Here is a 25709-nt window from a genome sequence, read left to right on the forward strand (position 1 = left end):
TTTATGGATGCATGTATTATATGAAACTCATGAACCTTTAAAAATAAGGTGATGAGAAGAATAAATTTGTTTGCTGAAGATAAAGTGAACCTAATGGGCCCATTATGGTAATACATTTACGTATTTTATAATCCCAATAGAAAAAAATCTTTTCATGTATTAATATAATTTAATAAAAATAAATCCTTGAAGTGGTTAAGCATACTATAATAGAGAACATTTTAAGCATAGGAATGGCCCATCTGGACAATTATGTCTCCTTTGTTTTTATTCTCATACAAATAGTCTCTTCATCAATTCCTGTGTTAGTCAAAAACGATTACCTATTTCTGGAAATAGTGGTGTTTTTTCCTTTTCCTTTTCTATACTAGCTTTGAGTTTCTTGCTTCAGTCACTTTAGCTGTAGGTAGGTCAAAAACATTAGTTGAATTGGGTACCATAAATCTTCATTCATATGCTTACAGGATTTATTTGTTTTCAAATATAATGGGATGACTGAGGAGATGGAAAATAGAGAAGCACTGTACCAGGTGGGAGGGATTCTTTTGGTCATAGTAACACTCTGTCAGCCTGAGTGAGGAAGGAGGTAGGATTTACAACAAGAATACAGAAGTGTGTTGGAACTTAAGGGTGGGGATAAAGTGGCCCTGGGAAGTGAAGGGGAGCTGTAGGTGAGGAAGGGAACTCCCCAGCTGGGGTTCACTGCAACACACAGGTGTCAGGACTATTGGTAAGACAAGAGGTAAGAATGTTGACAGAAGGTAGAAATATTATTACTTTACTCTTGAGCACAGATTTGCAAAGTTTATTCTTTAGAAAGTAATTCATGCTCTTTACATGAAATTGAAGCACTATCAGAAGTAGAAATCATCCATGTGCATGTATGCATGTGTAGAATCAGAGCGCACAGTCATTACCTACTTGTTCACTCAAAAGCATATCATGGGTGTCTTTTCATATCAATAAAAAAGATTTCTGTCAGTGCTTACAATGTTTATGGTTTACATGTTTACAGTGTTTACAATGTTTTTGGCTCCTGTTTGCAGGCTTTTATGGGTGTTTACTTTTTTCTTCCCTTAACAATACCATGTGTATTCACCTTTCTGCTTATATGTTTAACTCCTTTAGATTTGTGAAGATTGTTATAAGTAGGAGTGCAGGATCACACCATTTTACATGCTGACCTAGTTGCCCAAATGGCTAACAGTGACTTCCCTAATTTATAATCTCACCATGAAGGTGTTGTGACATTGGCCGTTTATCATCAGCCATTGACATCTTTACCAACCTGATAGGTGAAAAATAAGATCTGAATCTTCTAACATTGTTTTTTTCAGTGTTACTTGATATCTTCTCATATCTTCATTGCTATCAGATTTCTTATTACAAAGTTTTTGAACTTGCTTTGTCCATTTTGAAGGGAATATTAACTTACTAATTTTAAGACACTTTTGCAAAATAAGGATAGCAACCTTTTGTGCTTCACATATAACTTCTCACTACTGTTCCTATTTTCTTTATCCTTTGATGAAAGTCAATTTTTAAAAACATTATTTTAATTTAAAGAATTATCTCGATCTTTTATAGTTTCAGATTTTGGTGTTATGCTTAAGGGTCTTTCTTATTCCTATATTATAAAACTTTACAACAATTCAAGTACATATTTTCTGATAATCATTTGATTCTATTTTGAGTGTATTTTTTCACAAGTAGAAAGGAACAGACCCAGATTTTCCCTCTCCCTAAATAGCTAACCAACATCACTTATTAACTATTCTCTTTCACCTGCCCAGATTTGATTACCTGTACTTGCGTCTGTTCCTTATGAATACTCTGGATGTTTACATGTATTTTCTCACTCAGAGTCCTGTTTGTTAACTGTGGCTGGGCTGCTTTGTCGATTTGTATGCTTGATTATGTGGTGCTTCTCTGCTTCAGATTGGATTTCCATGGAGTAGGTTGTCAAGTGGTGAGTTCCCAGTGCCTCAGAACTGGGGAGTTCACGGGAACAGCTGGAGTGGGAAGGGCTGCTCCACAGACATGTTGGAGGAACTGAGTAGGGAGAAAGCAAACAAGACCAGAAGAGATCATGCAAACAAATTTAAAAACACTGAGGGTGCAGGGCCTGAGATTGTTTTTAAGATGGTGAGGGGGTACAGGAAGGGGAATATATGTATTTGGGTTTTGTTTAAATTCAAGCCATAAAGCCTTCCTACCACAGGGAAGAAGAAAAAAAAATGTGTTCTGCCTCCTTGCCAACAGTAACATAATTTTGGTCTTCGAAATAAGTGTCTTGGGACCTCAATTCCTTGTTGGTATAGTAAATTCCCAGTCCATGTGTTGTGGCGGAAATTCATTATTTCCTGAGTTATTTCCTTTCATGCTTAGTGTGGAGGAAATGACCAAATGTATAGATTGAGGTCCTACCCCCACGCCTGATGTCTGCAACAACACTTGATTCTGATGACTTTGATGATTGTTTCAGGTATTGCTGTTGGAGACTTCTCGTCTGCTTCAGGGTATCTTCAGGGAAGTCAGCTCTACATAAACTAAGAATTTAGGTGAGTCTTTAAAAACCAAACCAATCAAAAACCTGGCCACTTGTCCATCTGCCTGTGTTGGTGTCACAGCATTGTCTGGTGATCTTCAGCATGGGTCTGCATGGCAGGGATGCAGAATCTGGGTGTTAGTCCCCTCACTGTTTCATTTTTTTACCTTGGAGAGGGGGTGATGGTGACCACCTGGAAGAGGGGGTGAGTAACTGGGCTTTTACCTTATCAGACCTCACTGCAGGAATTCTCATTCATTCATGTGTGTTTGCTTCATGGATTATTTTTTTTTGGGGGGGGGGAGGGGTGGTTAGGAAGTGCTGTGTAAGGAACTAATGTAGAAACGTCAGTCATTTGAATTGAAATGAGCTGTTCCTGGAGACTCCAGGATTGGGAGGTAATGGGTCTGGCATGGGAAGACGTAGCTGCAATCCTAAATGTTTGGTTTCCCCTATGACTGTCCTGAGTAGGACCACATGATCCCAAATGGTGTGTATGAAATATTCTGGGCCAGGAGCCAGGCGACTCTTCTGCAGGTCCTGTGTGTGCCAGAGCTGAAGTCTACAAAGTGAAAGGCACAGTTTATGCTCCTACTCTAACTGTCGTAGTACTCTCAGAGGCATCAGTCTGTTTCTGCACAGCTTGGACATGCTGCTTAATCTCTACCGCTCTCCTGTTCTTCATCTGTAAAATTTGTAGGTTTTCCTAGCCTAATTATTTCCATGCTTATAGATTTTGTGGGATAGGGAAAATATATCAGGACCAATTTTCAATATAATTTTTGACTGAATGTAAACAAGGTTGATTGTTAAAGCTCAGTGAGTGTGTGGGAGTTAACTGTATAATTTATATGCTATTCTATTTTGTATTTTGAATTTTTCTGATTTATTTTCTACCCCTTTTTGTTGATGCATTATAGTGACACATTAACAGTGGGATTTATTATTGCATAGTCATACATGCATATAATATAAGGGCATAAATTGGACCAATTTCATTCCCTAGAACTCCCTCTTTCCCTCTCCTCCCTTCCCCTGCTCTCCTTCCTCTACACAACTATTCTTCCTTCTATTTTCATGAAATCCCACCAACCATTTCTTTTCCTTTTTTCTCTGTAGCCTCCACACATAAGAGAAACCATATGATCTTTGACTTTCTAAGTTTGGCTTATTTCACTTGGCATGATATTTTCTAGCTCTATCCATTCACCAGTGAATAACATAATTCCATCCTTCTTTTTGTCTGAGTAAAGCTCCATTACGTGTATATACCACATTTTCTTTAGCAGATGCCTAGGCTGATTACATAATTTAGCTATTGTTATTCTGCTCCTATAAACACGAATATGCATGTATTGGCATAGTATGATGACTTTAATTCTTTAGGATAAATATCATCAAGGAATGGTACAACTGGGTCATATGGTGGTTCCATTCCTAGTGTTATGGTTTAAATATGAGGTGTCCTCCAAGAGGTCATGCATGAAACTATGCAAGAATTTTCAGAGGTGAACTGATTATATTATGAGATTAGGATTAACTGGGTAGTAACTGTAGGCAAATGGGATGTGGATGGAGGAAATAGATCAATTACTGGGGGTGTGCCTTTTGGGATTTATAGATTGTCCCTGATGAGTGGAGCTCTCTCTACTTCCTTGTGACCATGTCCTGAGCTGCTTTCCTCTGCCACACCCTTCTACTATAATGTTTTGCCTCACCTGAGGCCCAGAGCAATGGAGTTGACTGTCTATGGATAGAGATCCTCTAAAACTGTGAGCAAAAATAAACTTTTCCTTCTCTAATTGTTCTTGTCAGGTCTTTTGGTCATTGTGACCAAAAAGCTAACTAAAACACCTAGTCTTTTGAGGGAATTCCATACTGATTTCCATAATGATTGTGCTAATTTACAATCCCAAGAGTATAAAAGTGATCTTTTTTCCCTATATTATCTCCAGAATTTATTATTTGTGTACTTGATGGCTGCCTTTCTAATTGATATGAGATGGAATCTCAGTGTAGTTTTGATTTTCATTTCCCTAGTTGCTAAAGATGTTGAACTTTTCTTTTTCATGTATTTGTTGGCCATTATACTTTCTTCTTTTGAGAAGTGTCTGTTTAATTCATTTGTTCACATTCACTGATTAGATTGATTTTTCTTTTTATGTGATGGCAAGTTGTTTTTGTTCTTTATATATTCTGGATATCAATCCTATTTTGTTCGAGTATAGATTTTCAAAGTAGCTTCTAATTATATTATGTACTTGGATATCAATCCTATATGAGAAGAGTAGCTAGGAAAGATATTCTCCCATTCGGTAGACTTTCTCTTCACACTCTTGTTTCTTTTGCTGTGCCAAAGCTTTTAAATTTGATGCCTCCCATTTATTAATTTGGGGTATTATTTCCTGAGCTTTAGGATTCCTATTGAGGAAGTCATTTTCTGCACCTATATGTTGGAGTGTTGACCGTACATTTTCTTCTAGCAGTTGCAAAATATCTGATCTAATTCCTAGGTCTTTGATCCATTTTAAGTTTGTTTGTGCAGGGTGAGAGATAGAGATCTAGTTTCATTTTTCTACATATGAATATAAAGTTTCGCCAGCACCATTTGTTTAAAAAATCTGTCTTTTCTCCAACATGATTTTGGTGCCTTTGTCAAGGACTGGATAACTTTATCTGTGTGGGTTCGTCTTTGTCTTCTATTCTATACCATTGGTCTATGTGTCTGTTTTCATGCCAATACTATGCGGTTTTTGTTACTATAGCTCTTCAGCATAATTTGAAGTAAGGCATTGTGATGCCTCCAGCATTGCTGTTTTGGCTTAGAATTACTTTGGCTATTCTGACTCTTTTATTCTACCAAATGCATTTTAGGTCTTAGAATTTTTATAATAAAGGCCTATTCTGATACTAAAAGAATAGGAATATCACACATTTGTCTTTCACTTGTACATATTTAATACTATAAAAAAGTGCTCATCTTTCCCCACCTCTTCCTCATTTCCCTGCAGACTAGCGACTGTTAGCCATAGACTTGGCAGCACTAGTTCATCGACTAGTGTTCAGAAAATATTGGGGAATGTGACTACTAAAGGCTCTTCTTCTTCTAACACTGTGTCATTCCTCCCAAAGAGGAAAGAAATGTACCCTACTCACAAATTTTTAATTTCAGACATTGCTGTGACAGCTAACATGGTCGAACTAAGAGAGATCCAAGGTCAGATGAAGAGACTGTTCTTTTGGGAACCTAAGTAAAAATGGCTTATTTGTGTGATCATGAAATTAGCTGTGAGTTACACTGCAGTCCATGTAAAAATGAAAACAGTGTGTTCAGCAGTCTGATAAAAGTGTAGAGATGGTTTCTTCCCACCATTGTGGGGCAGCCTGTGGCCAGGTGGTACTTCATGCATGAACATCTGCCTGTGAGGTGCTTATGGGGAGAGCAGGGGGGAGGTGAGCTGAATGCCAGTCTCAAGGGAGACCTGTGCCAACCCCACTGTGAGGAGTGAGGAGCTCAAATACAGACAGAGGTCAAGGTGCATAGCCAAGAACCCTGAGCTAAGGGTGATGGATCAGAAGCCCTGGGACAATGAAGGTTTTTTCCCCTGGGAGGATCATATGGGACACCTGGGTGGATATTGCCCTTTGAGGACTCATAGAGGGTGCTGGGTGGCCCATCCTGGCTGAAGAGCCTGGGGCAGAGTAGACAGGAAGGTTACCAGTCTATGCCATTTGCAAGGTTTCAGATCTGAAAGGAATGTTTGAGGTGGCATTGCATGCCCTGGTCTGTAGAGAATGAAACACTGTGCTTCGAGTTTGCTCTCCTTGGGGTGTGGGGATGTGTGTGTGAGGTAGCTGGAAGCAGAGGGAATAATGGCCTGAATTATTAGGACAAAAAGATACCCTAAGGGAGGAACACCACCACCACCCCCTGCAGGAGGTGTGCACAGTCCTGGCTTCTCCTGGCAGTACTGAGAAGTTCCATGTGTTCTGCTTGGATTGGAACATGGTGGTTCAGTCCTTTGGAATTCCTCCATCAGTGAATTTCTGGCTTATGTTTGTGTTAACATTCATATTTTCTGGGAAACTTAAATTAAATTGGACAGCCTTACCTGTTTGCTTTCTGTTCTGCCACCACTGCCCTTGGTTTATTGTCTGATTGGTATGCTTCAGGTGATTTCTCCACCCAGGGAATATTTATTCACTGCCCTTTTAGGAAAAAGTTTCATTAAACAACAGCAGCAGAAACATCTGTCTTAAATGTAGGAATGTGAGATATTACTTGAAATCTTGATATTTCTGAAACTTTATAAAATTATGAATAAATGCTGGCAGGGGCTTTTATTTTGACATAAACCAGAGGCAGGAGAATTGCTTTAAGGGATCTGGACTAGCCCAAGTCTGACTAAAATTTAATGAATGAACAATGTGACCAATCAATCATGTTGTGGTGGCTTTCAGAAGGCTAGAGCATTCTGGTCAAGATCTTGTAGGGATGAGCTATTAAGATTTTGAGACAGCCATGCTTTACAGAAATAAATGTGATGTTTTAAAATGTAACATGCATGCAAGAATCTGTGCATGAGCATATGTGAGAAGGAGAGACTGATAGATGGGGTGGGGGAATGATAAATGACTTGTTTAGCATTTTACTTAATGGCTTATGATATATTCTGGCTTTGAGAATAAATCTAATATTCTGAATTTATCTCTGTGTTCCCTGCAGGCTTATAAGAAAAATATTTTAAAACCTATTTTAAGTGAAAAACCATTGTTTTTGGCTCTCCAGGAATTTTTAGTTCCCACTGCTGTTGAGGGGAAAGTACTGAATCTGTAAAATTCAAAGCAGGATCTATGTAGATCTTTCATTCTATACCAGTGAGTTAAGGGCTATGACATCAGTAAAAATAAGTTCTTTCTGTGCTTCCTTTTCCTCATTAAAAATGTAATCTACAGCACTGTTTTGTCTTCCTGCCACCCTCCATTAGTCAGTTTTTTGCAGTGCTTTTCTCCTTGACTGTAGGTACCATCACATCTCCAGCCTTCCTACCTGCAGAGTTCCTGAGTCACTGAGAAAGCTAATTAGCATTGTCTTGCTGATCAGGATTCTTGGACCTACACGGAGGCCCTTACTCTGAGGTCTATGCCTACTGGATGTTTTGGCAGTGTTTCATAATTGGAGTTGCTAATCCACCATGTAACAGAATGTGCTGTTTCCTTGAGGTTTTGGCTAATTATGTTCATCAGTTAATTTCTTGTTTTGTTCTTTTTGGTACTGGGAATTGAACCCAGGGTTATTTTACCACTAAGTCATATCTCCAGTCCCTTTTTTATTTTTTATTTTAAGACAGGGTCTTGCTAAGTTACTGAGGGCCTCACTAAATTGCTGAGGCTGGCTTTGAACTTGCAATCCTCCCTCAACCTCCTGAGCCACCATCCCCCGCAGTTAATTTCTTTTAAAGTTAAAAATTCCTATTGGAGGAGTCAGCAAAAGAATGATGAAAAGAGTGAAGAGACAACTTACTGAAAGGGAGAAAAGATTTGCAACCTGTACATCTGAGAAAGGGTCAATGTATAAATTATATAGGGAACTCACGCAACTCAATTGTAAGGAAACAACCTGATTAAAAAATGGGCAAAAGATCTGAATAGACATTTCTCCAAAGAAGACATACAGTTGGCCAACAGGTATATGGAAAAATGTTCAGAATCATTAATAATCAGAGAAATGCAGTTAAAACTATGAAATATCAACTCACAACTGTTAGAATAGCTGTTATCAAAAAAATGAAAGATAAGAAATGTTGGAGAATGTGGGTAAAAGGAAACATTTGCATGTGGGAATGTAAATAATAAAGACATTATAGAATATAGTATGGAGACGCCTCACAAAAAAAAAAAAAAATTGAAAAAAAGACTGTGATCCAACAACCTTACTACTGGGTTTTTATCCAAAGTAAGTGAAATGTCAGAAATATCAGCATGTTAGTTGCAGTAGCATTCACAATAGCTCAGATGTGGATACATGCTCATGAACAGGTAGATGGGTAAAGAAAATGATGTACGTGTGCACAATAGAATTCTGTTTGGCCTTAAGAAAGCAAACCTGTCTTTGGATCAACATAGAAGAATCCAGAGAACATTAGTTAAATGAATTAAGACAGGCACAGAAAGACACATTCTGCCTGGTCTTACTTATGTGCAGAATCTAAAATAGTTGAAGATAGAGTAAGTAGAGAGTTGAATGGCAGTTACCAGGGGCTGGGAAGTATTAGTCAACGAATACAAAATTTCAATCTGGTAGGAGTAATAAATTCAAGAGATCCATGTACAATACAATATTATTAACATAATTAATAATGTATTTCTTGAAGAATTGCTAAGGGAATAGATCTTAAGTTCTACCAGGAAAAAAAAATACATGAGATAATACATGTTAATAAGTTCAATTTAACCCTTTAACAATATATACATACTTTAAAACAACATGTTTTATACAATAAATAATATACTATTTTGTCAATCAAAATCAGTAAGTTTTAAAAATGTAATTGAAAATTTAAGTCCAAGTGTGGCATGCAAATAGCTAAAATTTAGAAACATTTCAGAAAAACTTAAAATGGAAAATGATAGTGTCTCACCTTATCTCTTCTCTCCTTTGGTCCTACTTCTCCAAGGCAACCACTTCTTCTGTGGATTGTGTGTGTGTGTGTGTGTGTGTGTGTGTGTGTGTGTGTGTGTGTGAGATTTTGGCATGTATACATACTATGCTTGCAGCACCATTTCTCATTTATCAGTGTTAAAGTCTGTCATTTGGTATCTTGTGATGGCTGATGATCTCAATCTGCTCATCCCTATCTCTTCCTCCCTACAACTCAGTCATGCTTCAGGTTTTCCACGGCCTCTCTCTGTACCCTCAGATAACACCCATAGCCTCTGATGTTTGTCTTCTGTCCTAGATATATTTCTTGTCTACATCAACACACCCCAACCCCACTTCTGAATATCAGGTCACTCTACCCTTAATTTTATATTCTCAGAGTTAGAACTATCTACGTGTATTTTGTTCTTTAATCTCAGCTTTTCATGATTTATCTGTAGATTCTGAGTGTTTAAAATAAAAAAGTAGTGTTTGTTACAATTAAGTAGATGCTGTTCCCCTTGGAACATCATTGGGTGGTAGGAATCTATTCCTTCCTTTGTGAGTCTGATATCCTTGCGCCTTTACCCCAAATGAAGCATGTTTAGCGTGTTCTGTTTACACTGCGTGGGCACTCTTGTACACAGCAAGTTCAGACTCTTGGTCATCCATCTCCTCTTCCAGGAGTTGGCTTTTTTTTTTTTTTAAGATCTTGCTCCCACAACCCTGCATTGGTGGCTTGACCTTTAGGCATGCTGTGTCTCTAAATAATGCTATTGGCCAAGGAAAACTTGTTACTATGATTGGAAAAACATCTCTGGTGTTTGAAGGGGAGAAGGAACCTGATCTTTGAAACTTGCCGTCATTTATTGAGGACCTGATGTGTTAGGCATGTAGGGTCCCCCAGGTCCATTGGATCTTGAAATCCTCTCACCAGCCCCACAGAACAACTGTTATCACTGGCATTCCCACAAAGAGAGGCTGGACTCCGGATGAGTACTTTCCAAGAACCCCAGTGGGAACTGCCTCTTAGATCCTAGGGCAGGCTGAGGCATGGTATCCAGCTGTGGTTTCATTAATGGGAAGACTTCCCTATCTCTGGCATGTCTTATACACTTTACTCAACAGACCTCTGTCTTTGCCCCAGAAAATTGCTGCTTCTTTAGGAAAGAGTCATCTTTGCCTAATTCTCAGCCTCATCCTTGTTTCAGGGTGCTGAGTGACCAGGAGCTCTTTACAAAGAACTCTGCTGTGACTGGACTTGGGAATAGCAATCTTGTTTCAATGTTCTCTTGTTCAATCTCAAGTGAGAAGAAGGACCTCTTACCCAGCCCTGCTGGTGCATGGAAAAAAATGATTTATCACTGGTTGTTATTGCATTGAGTATTTTCTTACAGCTCAAGTGTGTGTATATATGAGTCAAGTACATATGATTCTTTTAATACATGGTGTATTTTGTGATGGTTTTAAAAGAAAGGTTGGAAAGACAGTGAACTCTTATTAAAACTTTCATTTTCTCTCATGAATGCAGTGATCCAAGTAAGTCTTTTTGTCTAATTTTATTTGGTCAGTTGCCTTCTGTGGCAGTGATCAGATGGGTGGCAGGTGCCCTGGAAGGACGAGTTCCTCCAGCAGTGTTCATGTTCTACCAGCTCCTCACTCCTAGCTGCTTGTCTCCCTCACTGTGCAGTTCCCATGTGAAGGCTTTTAGTAGAAGCTGGAGTCCTTCCATCTACATGTCACCAATGGGTTTTCTGCTTTCTACTTGAATAGTGTGTACATTGAAGAGTGTGTAGCTGTGGATGCACCTTTTTAAGTCTCCATTAGGTCAAAGTGGCAGTAAAGATGTGCTGCTTCTGTGCAGTAATACTTATTTCCCAAACACCTTGACCTGTTATGTCCACAGCACCAAATAAGTACTGAACAAAAGGAGAATCTTTAGATCCAGGTCTCCTTCACTCATGGAGGAGAAACATGGTCTCAGTGAAGTCAAGTCAAGTTCATTGTTAGGGGTTGGGATTGATCTTGCTTCAGTGATGGGCAAAGGGGATGTCCCACATTCAACTTTGCTTGTGGTCAGCCGTCCACAGTTGCCCTGCCGTCAGCTTATAGCAGTCTCATTCCGACTTGCAACTTCTGCTATTTCCATTCATCAATTGTAAGGATACAATAGAGTGCTGAGCCAATGGAGTAGTGATCTGGTGAGACATTTTTGGTTGCATTATACAAACATCAGCCACATACACAGATACATAGGGGTAAGAGCAATTTAGGGGGACAAATCTACATGGATCATCCATGTTTAAAGGAGTTCTTCCTTTTACACTGCACCAGCTTTCTTGAACCTAGCCTTGAGATTTTCTAGGCTTTCAGTCATCTGGGGACACCCTGACTCTTCACCAAGAGAAGGAAATGAATGAAGTTTAAAAAGTACCTTTTATTACTTTATCCTAAATATTGTTCCAATACATTATAGTTCTCTCAGTTTACTTGTCTCTGAGGAATGAAAAATGACTCAGTGTCCCTGCTGGATGTCTGGCTCCATGCATGTAGGTTGTCCAGGATGCTGTGGTCAGTTGGATGCAGGCTTAGGGACCAGCTGTAAAAGCGAGGGTAAGGCACTGGTTCTGTGTATTTGCCACTCTTCTCAGAAGCTTGGGTTCAGAGAAAGCAGATTTAATGCCCTAAATGAGGAAGGAAATAAAAATTGATAGTGGAAGATACAATGACATGGATGTTGTTCTATTTTGCTTACATCTCCAGAAACACTGCAATGCAAAGGGATCTGTGCAAGAGACAAATGAGCAGAAAAACCGGAGGTAGTAAGGAATATTTCTAGTGTGCTAGAACAGGTTTCTTTTATTTTTCCACATTTTTTATTTGGTGCAATATAGTTGTACATAATGGTGGGATTTGTTGTTACATACTCCAACATGTACACAATATAACAATATAGTTTGGCCAGTATCATTCCCCGGTATTTCCCCTTTCCTTTCTTTCCTCCCCTACCCCTGTCCCTTTCCTCTGTTCTACTTATCTCCCTTCAATTTTCATGGATTCGCCCTCCACCTTTCTTTTTCTTTTTCCTCTCTTGCTTCAACATAGGAGAGAAAACATATGACCCCTGACCTGAGTTTGGCTTATTTCACTCAACATAATGTTCTCCAAGTTCCATCCATTTTCATGCAAATGGCATAATTTCATTTTTCTTCATGGCCGAATGAAACTTTATTATATATACACGTGTGTGTGTGTGTGTGTGTGTGTGTGTGTGTGTGTGTGTATCACATGTTCTTTATCCATTCATCCATTCATGGACACCCACACCTAGTTTCATAGTTTGGCAATTGTGAATTGGGCTGCTATAAACATGGGTATGCCTATATCGCTATATAGTATGATGACTTTTTAATTCTTTAGGACAAATACCAAGCAGTGATATAGCTGTGTTATGTGGTGGTTCCATGCCTAGTGTTTTGAAGAACCTCTGTACTGATTTCCATGGTGGGTGTGTCAATTTACAATCCCACCAACTGTATAAAAGGGGTGGAGTAAGTTTCTACGAGAAACTAGAATAGGTTTCTTGATTAGCTGGTGTGAGTTTTTGCTGCTTATAACTGAAATGACTGCAAACCATAGTGCATTAAACAACATTGAAGTTCATCTTTCTCTCACAATGGAGTACTGAGGTGAACTATTTAGGGATGGTAGGGTGGCTCTGGGAGATTGGAGCAGGACTTATTCCAGGATAAGGGAGATGGCAGTGTGGCACAGTCAGACATTGGGGATAAAATTCTAAACTCAAAACGTTAGGCAAAAGTTCCTCATAATCAAAGTTGTTCTTCAGCATCCCTTAGGAAGGTGCACATGAAGAATCGGTATTCTCTCTGCTGGTTAGTCTAAGATGGCAGACTTTTCTTCCAGCATTAGAAGACCTTGCTGCTACATCATTGTTTCCTTCCTGTGTTTAAGGGCCATGTTGTAAACAGTGGACTCACTCTCAGTATCAAGAATGAACCCCCAGAGGCAAGCCCAGGGAGCTATTAATCTTCCCTTCCCTTCTGTGGTTGCTCTGACGCTTGCATGATTACTGAGAAGAATGGGAGTGGAACTGCCTGCCAGATTTATTTATGCAGACTCTTTTAATGGAAACTTTTAAACATATTCAAATGTGAAGAAAATTATGTAGTGAACTGTGTGCTCCTCACCCCGTTTCAATGGTGATTTTTAGCCAGTCTTTTTATTTAACTTATTTTTTATTTGTTCTAATTAGTTATACATGACAGTAGAACACATTTTGACACATCATATAAATGGAGTATAACTTCTCATTTGGTTGGTCATGATGTGGACTCACACAGGTCATGTAATCACATATGCACATAGGGTAATAATGTCCAGTTCATTCTACTATCATTCCTAGCCCCATTCCTCCTACCCTCCCTTCACTATCTTCTGTTTAGTCCACAATACCACCATTCTCCCTCCACCCACATTGTGAATTCACATCCACATATTGGAGAAAATATTCAACCTTTGGGTCTTTGAGTTGACTTATTTTGCTTAGCACAATATTCTCCAATTCCATCCATTTACTGGCAACTGCCAAATTTCATTCTTCTTTAAGACTGAGTAATATTCCATTGTGTGTATATATCACAACTTCTTCATCCATTCATCTGTTGAAGGGTACTTAGGTTCGTTCCATAGTTTAGTTATTGTGAATTGAGCTGCTATAATCATTGATGTTAGCCAGTCTTATTGTATCTGTACCTTTCTCTCTACCCACTCAGTATTTTGAAGCATATCTTTGTTATTTTATTAGTTTCTGTCAGTGTATTAGTAGATGAGTCGAAGATAGGAATTAAGGTATTCTGGATAAGGTTTTTTTAATCACCCCTAAAATGTAAAGATTACCAGCATTTCTCTAATATCAAGTTAACATTGAATTTTTCTCAGTTGTCTTATAATTTTTTTAACTTTTTTTTTTTTTAAAGAATCAGGATTCAAATAAGGTGTATTCATTGCAATTAGTTGATATGTCTCTAATCTTCTTTCAGTCTGTAGGGTCTCTTTCCATCTTTCCCCTATTCACCTTTAGATTTGTTTGTCCAAGACATTGGGTTATTTACCCTTCAAAGCAGAAATTCTCAGCAACTGTTCTTCCCCATCCAGGGATGTACAGTGATATTAGAGACATTTTTAGTTGTCACAACTGGGGCGGAGTGTTACTGGCATCTAGTCAATAAAGGCCATGGGTTCAGCAAATGCTCTGTGATACACAGGATGGCTGAACATGGAAGAGAATTATTTTGCTCAAAATATCAATAATGCCTGGGTCTAGAAACCTTCTCATAGAGTTTTCCACAGTCTTGATTTTGGTGATTGCTTCTTCATTGTGCTATTTAGCATGTCCCTCTGTTCCTTGCCTTTTCTGTGATTTGTTTTATTCAAATTTTGTATATGAAAATCAGCATACATGCTAGATATGTTCTTTATTTCTAAAGCATACTCCAAAATATTCATTGAGATTTTATTTATTTTAGTGTAAATATAATTAATGTGTTTCCATTTAATATTTATACTGATGCTCAAATTGTCCTGTATTTGGCCAGGAGAAACCAATTCAGGCTGTCTCACATATTCTTGTGACATGACTCTTAGATTTTTTTTTGTATTTGAAAATACTTTCTAGTGTTGATAAAATATTAAGCCTTACCTAACCCATTTCTTGCCCCAGACTTGAATCTACCACTACTCCAAGGAGCCCTGACTTTTTTTTTTTGAGTATTTAGAAGGCACAGTATAATAATGAAACATATTTTTTGCTACTGGGTTTGTACTGGATTTGTGTTTCAATTTTTCTGTGGATAGAACTAGGGAGCCTATGGGTTCATGTGTGTATACATAAAATTACAGGTTCATACTGATAATTCCACATGAAATTCCCACATATCAGTCTCTTACTTGATCGATTTATATCTATTTTGTTTGATTCAAAGCCCAGTTATCAGTGATGCCATCATATTTCTTTATCTGGTGCTACAAGCACAGTATTCTGCATTAGAAGGATGTTTGGAAACCCCTGAGTGATTGTACCAGCAACTAGATGCATAGTTATGTTCAGTGGTTTACTTTTCTGTTTTAAACAATCATGTACAGTATTGTTAAGGTTCCAGAGTCTCATCTATAAAATAAAGTTTTTTCAGAGATGTCTTAGTCCTTTGAGGTTGCTTATAAATAACAAAAGTTTGTGTCTACCTGTTCTGGGGAGTTGAGAGATCAAGGTGAAGACCCTGGCAGATTGAACATCTGGTGAGGGCCTTATCTGCAGATGGTGCCCAGCTGTATGCTTATGTGGCAGAAGTAGCAAGGAAGCTTTTTGGGACCTCTATTATAAGAGCACTGATCCCATTCATGAGATCTCTGGTCTCATCCCCTCCCAAAAGACCCCATCTCCAAATAACACTACATTGAAGATTAGGTTTCAACATACGGATTTTAGGGGACACAAAGATTCATTCATGGCAAGAGATGTCTGCTTTAACCCCAGTCCTCTCTCTATCCTGTTTCCTCTCACCCCATAGGTAGCAATGGAAAAAAATTTATGACTTTTCATTGTAGTGTTTATACACATGCAGATACGTACATCTTTTTGTATTTGCACCTCCCTCCATCCTTAGATGAACAGCAGCATACAGTACTCACTTTTCTTCACTTCTTTGTTTTTTCACTGAGTTTCCAACCTGGCTCTTACTCCACAGCGTGTGCAGAGCTCATCCTCACTCTTTGGAGCTCCTTCCTCCTTTCCATGTGGATTTGTTCTAGCCCATTCAACCTGTACCCCATTGATGGACATTTGGGAGCTTTCCATCTTGCTGTATTACAAATAGTTTTGTGGAATATGGCCTTGAGCACTCTTAAAATCAGTTTTCTTTTTTTAACCTCATGGAAGTTACGTGTACATATTCCTTTTAGAAAGAGGAAGAGGTATGTCTACGTGTCGTAAGCACTGACCAGTGCTATGAAGCAGGCAAGAGAAAGTGAGTTATGTATGGGAGAGCATTTTGGTAGAACAGACATTATGACTTAAAGTAGAAGTAAATAAGGCTTATAGGAAGGTTGGGTGCATCCAGATTTTCATTGACCTGCACTGGCCAGCCAAGGGTTATGGATTTTATACTGCAGACCAGGAGGTAGCAATCTTTTCCTGTAAAGGACCAGTTGTAATTGTAAATATTTTAGGCTACCGTCTGTGCTGCAGCTACTGAACTCCGCTGTTAGAACACAAAAAGCAGCCGTACACAATTCATGAATGGGTGTGGCTGTACTACAATTAAGCTTGACTTATGGGCTCTGAAATGTAAACGTAATTTTAATTTATCATGAAATGTGAATCTTTTAGTTTTTTATTTCTTCCTTAACCATTGAAAAATGTAAAAGCCAGGAGCTAGAGGTGTAGTTTGGATGGTAGAGCACATGCTTAGGATGTGCCAGGTCCCTGATTCAACAGATTCAATCTCCAACAATGCAAAATGAAAAAGAAAAAAAAAATTTAGCCTGTGAACCATAGTTTGCCAACCTCTGCTATAAGCATTTGGGAGCCATTGAAAATTCTTAGGCCTAAAAAGGACCTGCTTTTTTGTGGACAGTGTATCAAAGAGGGCTTCATTTAAGGAAGGAGCCTGTGTTCCAGAGGTAGAGAGGGCTACAGCGTAGGTACTCTGTAAGCAGGTGTGGAAGTGGAAAGATTTCTTTTCTTCTTTTTTCCTTATTATCTGCAATTGAAGAACTATTAGGAAGCATGTTGCTCATTATATTATTTGATGTGGAATTTATATTTATTTCTAAGAGCTGTCTTCTACAAATTTCCCACAGATTGTACAAAGAAAGCTTCAAACCATTATCCCATGTTGTAGGGACTTGGGGAGAAATGGTCTCATTCTTTGTCCCCATCTCCTTTGCCTACCTTCTTCCTCTATAGAGAAACCCTGTAGTGAGCCCCATTCAAAGGTGAACTTTTGTGTCAGCTGTCTTGTACATCTTGTTTCTTGCTGCATTTGCAGGCTAACAGTTGAGAAAATTGTATTTTGTTTGTGGGAAGAGAATCAAAGCTGATGTAAATGAAAAGTGCATCTTCATATAATGGAAATTATTAGAGCAACTTTTAAAATGTCACCACAGATTAATGCAGACAAGAAGGAGCTGAATATATTAGAAAGTAGGTCAAGTTATCTCATGTTTATGAATGAGATGAATTACAGTGTAGGTTTAGGTTTGTAAAACTGGGTGACACTATAGTTTATATGAATTCTCCTAGTCCAAATGGTATTACACCAAAATTTAATTAAAATAAATCGAGTTTGTTTCTCTTTCCTTTGTTGCTGAGTATTTTATACGTAATATTTTACAAATTTAATAATCTAGTAAAAACAGTGAGCCTCTTGTTATTGTTCACATTTCCTGTATTGGACATAGAATCAACTCTAGGGAATTAAAGCTGGAGTAGAAGAAATCTGGGAGGCAGGTTTTCCCAGACTCCTTGGGAGGTTTGGAGGAACAGGTCTTAGATTGAGCTTCCTGGATACCCCCTACTCCTAGAACCATTTCTTCCTCCCAGAATCAGGAAAGCTGCTGCAGCGGCTGCTGTAGGAAGTTGCTGAAATAGGTACCAAGTCCTTGATCTGGATGCCACGCCTCCTCTGCCAAGAGGTCTTGCTTCTTGTGGATACCCTCATGCCCTGCAACAGTTTCAGGTCAAAATGACCTCTGAACCTTCCTCGTGGGTAAAGTCTAAGTCACTGGAGCAGCACAGCAGCCAAGGAGCTGGGCAGTCAGTATTCAGCTCTGCAACCTCTCCATGCTCCAGGGAGCTAGTCCAAGGTGCTTGTTGCAGGTTCCAGCATCACAAAACTCCTCTGCACAGATGCATGCTACTGCAGTTAGGTGCTTGAAGGACAGGGTGTCGCTTTCCCTCCCTTAGATACCTGTGATTCATTCTGGTAGACTTGTCTAGTGGTAAGAATAATTTGTACTACACCAGTGTCACTACTTAACTAGTATTAGTTTAGTGATGCTACCGATAACTAAGAGAACCTAATAAGGCATTATTTCCCATTTCAAAAAGATCCCTTTTTAGGTTGAAATTACTGTGATAGTATTAGGGAAGGAAGACCTGTGGTCTGAGTAGACATGTTCAGTAGTGGTGGCATCCAGGCCTAGAAGATGGTACTTGATGGTGTCCCCTGCATTCCTTAAGCATTTATTTTACTAACCCAGGCATGAGGTGAGAGACACAGCATTTGTTCACTACAGTATTGCCATCCTCTGGGGGTGATGAACACACCCTTTCTTTTTATTTGTAAGCAGGAACAGTCACAAGTAAGTATCTAGAAATGGTACTTGCAGTAGAAGATCATTGCTCTTCATATTGGGTAGACTTGGGTTCAAGTCCCAACTCAACCACATCATTGGTTTGTGAATGTGGGCCGGTATTGACCTTGCTACATCTGTTTCTTCAGCTGCATGGAATGGATTAGGTGTACTCTCCCCATAGTAAGATAATGCTCAGCTGTGTGCCAGGCTCCTTGGGGGCTAGCTGCCTTGGTGTGACGGCATCAACACCACCTCTTGCCTCTCCATTGGTGCCTGGTGATGTCCTCTTCCATCTTCGGATGTGCTTTCCTTACGGTTGGGCTACTTGTGTTTCTTCACTGCAGTCATTTCCTCACCCATCACGCTGCATCTCTTGAGTGTTGCTTTCCTTTTGTGCTAACGGGGCTTTCTCCTGCCCTTCAAGTGCCCTTGGATTCCTATTAGACTTTCTCTTTCCTGCAGGGACAAGATCCCTCTTAATGCTTAATAGTCATCAGAGCAGTCATGAGGTCACAGAAGCCATGATAGCTTTTTATTTGTCACCCAGTCATCAAGACCTTGTACTGAGGCTTGAAAGGATGGTGGCAGCTCACCCACATTAGCCTACCTTCTTAATTAGATTACTGATTCCATCTCACTGATCATTTTAAGCTAATATGCCCTTAATTCTGTTGCTTTCACATTTTTCTTTCTTGACTCCATCTCTCCTTTGACTTCTCAGAAACACCTATGATAAAGTGAAGTGACAGTGGTTGGGAGCATTTTGGCCTCTGTTTTTTAGCAAAGTCTCCAACACACCATGAGCAGTGCACACCATTTTTTAAGTCCTGCTGTACATATGACAGCAAGTGCTGGCATTACCCCTTCCTGCTTGACTGCCAGCAAGTGTTTCCCTTATTCCCATCTAATGTCTGACATCAAGGAATTTAAACTGCTAATTATTTTGTGTGAACTCAGACATATGTGTTAGACTTGCCAAGGAATTGAGTTGTGTGTTTAATACCTTGGTCTATTTCAAGATTTGAGTCTTTGTGAAATGATAGGTTGGCCTAGCATCCTTCTATTTAATTGACTGACTATTTCAATCAGCAAACACTTATTGAGCATCTACAATGTGCCTGGCATTCTGCTGGATGTTAAGAGTGTTATTGTTAATAAGATAGCAGCAGAAAACACTTTAATAAAGTTGGTGTAGAGGGTGAGTTGGGGTTGATTAACAGATCTTCTAATATCTAGTAAGGGGTTTAGACTTTCCCTTAAGAACATAGGCATACACTGAAAATGTTAAAGCTGAGTGAGCTCTAGTCAGATCTGAATTTCCAGGAGACCACTTGACTGAGAGGTGGAGAGTGTTTTGAAGCATAGTAAGAGCAGAAATGTGGAGTCCAGCTGGAAACTTGCAGAAATCTGAGCAAGAGATGAGGGGACGATGGTATCCTAGAGTGGAAGAGTACAGATTTGAGAGCTAGGTAGGAGTTAAAATGGTCACGATATGGGAATCAGATGTGGGAAGATGGGAGCTGATGATGTCAAGGATTCTTCTCCCTTTTCTGCCTTTGGCAGTGGATGGACAGTGGTACTGCTGAGATTAGGAACCCAGGAGGAGAGCAGGTACGGAAGGAGTGGTAGCAGGGAAGAGGCAATGAGTTCATTTTTGATAAGATGAATTTTTTATGCTTTTGAAAGATCTTGGGAAGATGTTATGTAGACTTAGATAAGAAGTGCAGGGGAGGGTTGGGGTTGGGACTCAGTGGTAGAGCACTTAGCTGGCATATGTGAGGCACTGGGTTCAATCCCCAGCACCACATAAAAATTAAAAATTAAAAAATAAAATAAATGTGTTCATCTACAACTAAATTTTTTTTTAAAGTGCAGGGGAGAGGTTCAGCCTCTGTCTGCTGCTACAGTGAATGCAGACCCTCATAGCAAATGAGATTGACTAGGCAAGGGGCATGGATAGGAGGAAGTAGGAGAGACCAGGAGGAAAATCATATTTAGGCAATGAAGAGCCCTTGTGGGGCACTGAGAAGGGGAGGGGACACTAGAAGAACTACTTTGTCAGTGGAAATAGGTACAAGCCAGAAAATAAAGTCCAGCTTCATCAGCAAGGGAAAACATGAGTCACCTCCACCAGCATAGGTCCCAGTGGAGTGCTGGGCAAAAGTCAGAGGAGGAATGAGTAATTTGAGGTCTGTTTGTGTAGAGCATCCTCGTAAGACTTGTGACTGTGCAGAGGTGGGTAAGGCAGGGCCACAGCCTGCAGAACTTGTGGGTGGCAGGGGGTATTTTAGGGTAGAAGAGGAACAAAGATGGATACTCTTGCTGTGCATCCTCCTGGTCATGCTTCCTGCTCTATGATGCAGACTTTTTCTTTAAAAAGTTTTTGAAACAGTCACATATTTAAAAAGGATCTGAAAGTACAGAACAGAGAATGGTTCCTGAACCATCAGATTGTAGGTTGTTGACCTAATGTTCAATCACACGCCACTACTTTTATTTTAGCAGGTATTTCCTACAAAAGACATTCTTGAACATGACCACAGTGCAATCATCAGAATTACTACCATCTAATCCTGAGACACCATTTGAGTTTCACCAAATGTCCCAGACATGTCCTTTATAGCAAATGGATCAAATTCATAATCACATATTTCATTTATTCATAATATGTCTTTAGTCTCCTGCAGTCTGGAACAGTTCGTGAGTCTTTCCTTGACTTTTATCATGTTAACCCCTTTGAAGATGAAAGATTAGTTATTTAGTAGAATATTCCTCAGTTTGGATTTGTGTCTTTCCTTGTTGTTGATTTTAGGTTGTACATCTGTTAGTCCATTTTCCATTGCTATGACAAAGAACCTGAGGCTGGGCACTTTAGAGAAAGATACATATTTAGCTCCTAGTTTTGTAGGCTGAAAGTCCAAACAGAATGGTGCTGGCTTTAGCAAGAGCCTTTCTGTCAACAACACATCTTGTCATATGGCATTAGAATAGGAGAGCATCAAAGAGTGGGCTAGCTTTCCATCACTGTGACAAACTACCTGAGAAAATCAACTTAAAAGAAGAAAAGGTGTATTTTGGCTCATGGTTTCAGTGATTTCAGTTCATGGCCTCTTAACCCTGTTGCTCTGCACCTTTGGCAAGGCAGTGCATCCTGGTAGAGAGCATGTGGGTGGAGCAAAGCTGTTCACTTCATGGCAGCTGTGAAGCAGAAAAAAAAAGCAAGAGCGCAGAAGGGGCTGGAGGCAAGATGCACCCTCCAGGGACCTCAGTGATCCACTTCCTCCACCCCAGACTGCACTTCCTAAGGTCTCCACCACATCCAGCAGCACAGCAGACTGACAACCACGCCTTCTGTACATGGCCTTTGGGAAACATTTTAGATTCAAACCATAACAGAAAGGGAGAGATAACATGTTAAGACAGTAAATCAGGAAGACGGGGAGAGGCGAGTCTTGGTCTTAAACAATCTTCTGTGAGAACTAACTAGGGTTCCAGGGGAACTACACTACCTTCTTCCCAGGGTACTGCTCTTCATGACCTAGGAGGCTTCCTCTCTTAAGGACCCACATCACCTCCCAAAACCAGCACCCATAGGCCCGAACTTCCAGTGCACGAACCCCTGGGGGCACCCTCAAACTGTTTCCAAGTCGCAGCCACATCTTTGGAAGGAATATTACAAAAATGATGCTGTGTTCTTCTTACATGTTATCATGTGTACACAGTCTCCATTTGTCCACACTGGTGGTCATACTATCACTTGATTGAAGTTTTGTTGGCCAGATTTTGACCTAGTAAAGGTTATTATTCTTTTTCCTGTTTAAATAAGTAAATATTTTGTGGAGAGTTTGTTGTTGTTTGAGGTTTTTGTGTGTGTGGTAGGGGGTAGTAGGGATTGAACAGGGGTGCCCTACTACTGAGCTATACTCTCAGCCCTTTTCATTTTTTTTTTTTTTGATTCAGGGTCTTGCTAAGTGTTCAGGCTTGCCTTGAACTTGAGATCCTCCTACCTCTGCCTCCTGAGTCACTGGAATCATGCCTATGCCACGTGCCAGCAGAACAGTGTTTTTTTCTTCTCTTTTATTCAGTGCGATGGATTGGATCCAAGGCCTTGTGCATGCTACCACTAACAGGTGCTCTACCAATGAGCTACACCCCAGGCCAGTATTTTGAAACTAGGTAGCCAACCTAGCTCTCATCTAATTTTCATTTTATTTATTCATTTATTTATGTTGACCTGGGCTCATATTTTCCTATTTTCTTCAGTAAGTTATAATCTCTTCCTGTCATTATTTTGATGGAAAGTCCTTTCAAATAGGTTTCTATGTCCTTTTGACCCCTTTCCGTTTTTCTTTGAACAGATCCTTAGTTTCTGGCACAATAAGACATTCCAGGTCTGGCAGTACGGCCCAGTGTAGAGCACTTGCCTAGCATGAACAGGGTCCCAGAGTGATCCCCACTACCACTACCACCAACAAGAAAAACAGAAGAAAGAAAAAGGACATGCCAGACTCACCTTATACTTCACCTTCTCTAGCCCTCAAATCAGACAATTCTCCACAGAACCCTAGTTTCTTTTATTTAAAAAAACGTAACCAAAATGTGAGTATGAAGTGTGTTGCAGTTATTAGGTATCGCTTGGATCAGACCTTCACAGTGGACAGACCCAGGGAATTCAGTTGATCCTTGTTATTCATGCTACAGAGTCTCTCTGCACGCTGAATTCATGAATTCTTAACCACTGAACTTGTGGGAAATACAGAGTTAGGTTCCTGTGAGCATCTGGTGGCATCATTTTCGTCAGCCAATCAATATATAGTCCTGTCTTTTCTGTGGTTCTGTTTAAATACATCTTACTTCACACATACTGTTGATTCATTAACTCTGAACTCATGGCTCACAACACTTTAACTTATGCCTGAAAGAAACTATCTAACACCTGTGATTTTTTTTTCTAAGCCTTCACAGCCATCTCATATTTAGGAACATTAGACAGTACTTCAGCACTACACTTGGGCCATTTTAAACAGCAAAATCAGCAAAAGGCAGAAAAATGCAAAAAACAAAACAAAAAAACAAACTGAAAAGGACCCTTGTTTACAATAGTCTCAGTTGGGAACATGGAAGTGGAACAACTCCAACTTTTGCTGCTTCATATGTGTCTACAAAAGTACTTGGAATATTAATTTGGGGCTTCCAAATAAATTTTAGTTACTAGGAAAATTTGCAAATACAGAATCTGTAAATAATAAGGATCAGTGACATATCTCTGTGCATTCTGAGCACACATACACATCTATGTGTCTCTGTCTACCTTATGACATTATTTCAAATTCCTTTTTTGGTACTGGGGATTGAACCCAGGGTGCTTACCCACTGAGTCACATCCCTAGCCCTTTTTATATTTTACTTTGAGACGGGGTCTTGCAAATTTGCTGAGGCTGACTTTGAACTTGCAGTCCTCCTGCCTCAGCCTTTCAAATTCCTGAGATTATAGGTGTGCACTGCTGCCCCAGCTTAAATTCCATTTTAACCCCAAGGGGTTCTTTCTAATTTTCCCATGTTCTTGGCCACCTGGGCACCCCTTCCTTTACCCCTTTCTAGTACATACATTATTTTTCGCACCTAATGACTTTAAGGTTGAATTTCACAGGAAGGTAAGAGTAAGGGCAAGAAGCAGGGGGTGCGATTATATCATCACATTTCTAATCCATGACACCAATTTAAGATAGGGTGGTATTAATATACTTGTAAAGCCTGCTGGTCTCATAAGTATCATTAATTTTAAAGTGGGGAGTGGTGGCACACACCTGTAATCCCAGCAGAAGGATTGCGAGTTCAAAGCCAGCCTCAGCAACTTAGAAAGGTCCTAAGCAACTTACCAAGACCCTGTCTCAAAATAAAATGTAAAAAAGGGGTGGGGTGGGCTGGGGATATAGTTCAGTTGGTAGAGTGCTTGTCTCACAAGCACAAGGCCCTGGGTTCAATCCCCAACACCGAAAAAAAAAAAAAAAAAAAAAAAGGGTGGGGATGTGGTTAAGTAGTTAAATGCCCCTGGGTTCAATCCCTGATACCCCTCCCCAAAATTTAACAAAAACATTAAAATTGCCAAGCTAGTAAGGGAAGCCTAAGTATTGAAAATTGTCTCTATGCTGTTGATTGATGGAGGCACTATGCCATCGGAGAAATAGAAACACTGTTTGTGTCTGAGTCTGATTGCCAGAGCCTGGCCTATGAGGTACCAGCTGAACATTAGTAAACCTCATTTGACCACATTCCCCTGGGTGGTTCTCAACCTCTGACTGATCTTTCCCCGTCCCCTGTCATGTTTGTCCCTTTCCCTTCAGTTTCTCTAGAAGCAGGTGTCCTTCCTGCCTGCAGAAAGCCTCCAGGGCCCTCACTAGACAGGATCTCTCTATGCTTTTCTGAGGGTTTCATAAAGTTCATGTCACCTAGTTGCTCAGCCCATCAGCTCTGGGGTGAACAGAGCTTTGAGTCCCATGCTCTACCATTTATTGGCTATGTGGTCAGGACCAAGTCATGGAAGTTTCCCTGGTGGTTTAGTATGTAAGCTGGAGATAGAAGCAGTGTCTACCTCACTAGACTTTTGTGAAGATTAACTGAGACAGCACTTTGGCAGTACTTCGCTAGTGGCTGTACTTAGTCATTGTTGGCAAAGACCAATGGTTTATAGTTATCTCAGACTGAGTGTGTCATGATTTTATTCTGAAGTGTAGGTTCTTTCTCCAATTTGATGATAAATTCCAAATTAGGGGAGATTTCTTGTTTTCTACTTTTTGTTTGTATCTAACACCTTCCCTGCCCACTGACCTGCCTCCAGCCTGGCACAGTGCTTTGAACCCAGTTGGTGTTCTATATGTGTTGATTTGTCATTGGACAATCCTCCTGCAGTCCAGGATCCTTCTACATGTCCATAATTGTGCTAATAGAGCAATTTCCTTTCCTTTTGTCAGCATGCTGGGGAGATACTGGTTATTTTTCCAACTCTTCTTCTTTTTTGATTGTAAATCAATACCTTGTATAACATGGTCGATGTCATAGTCTACTGCTGCTAGGAAATGCTGTTTTCTTTGCTTTCTCCTTAATGCAAGCTCTATCCTTGGTCCCTATTGCACTCTGAGGCTTTCT

General features: G+C 39.8%; 1 protein-coding gene across 1 annotated transcript in view; it reads left to right on the forward strand.

The window, feature by feature from the left end:
- Positions 1-25709, forward strand: part of TLN2 (talin 2) — a 419729-nt gene that overhangs the window by 177331 nt on the left and 216689 nt on the right. The window contains exon 4 of the mRNA XM_079125623.1: positions 2486-2561. The gene's annotated coding sequence lies outside the window, so the exon portion shown is untranslated. The remainder of the gene's footprint in view (positions 1-2485; positions 2562-25709) is intronic.

Source organism: Sciurus vulgaris (genome assembly GCF_902686455.1).
Source record: "Sciurus vulgaris genome assembly, chromosome: 2".
Classification (NCBI taxonomy): Eukaryota; Metazoa; Chordata; class Mammalia; order Rodentia; family Sciuridae; genus Sciurus; species Sciurus vulgaris.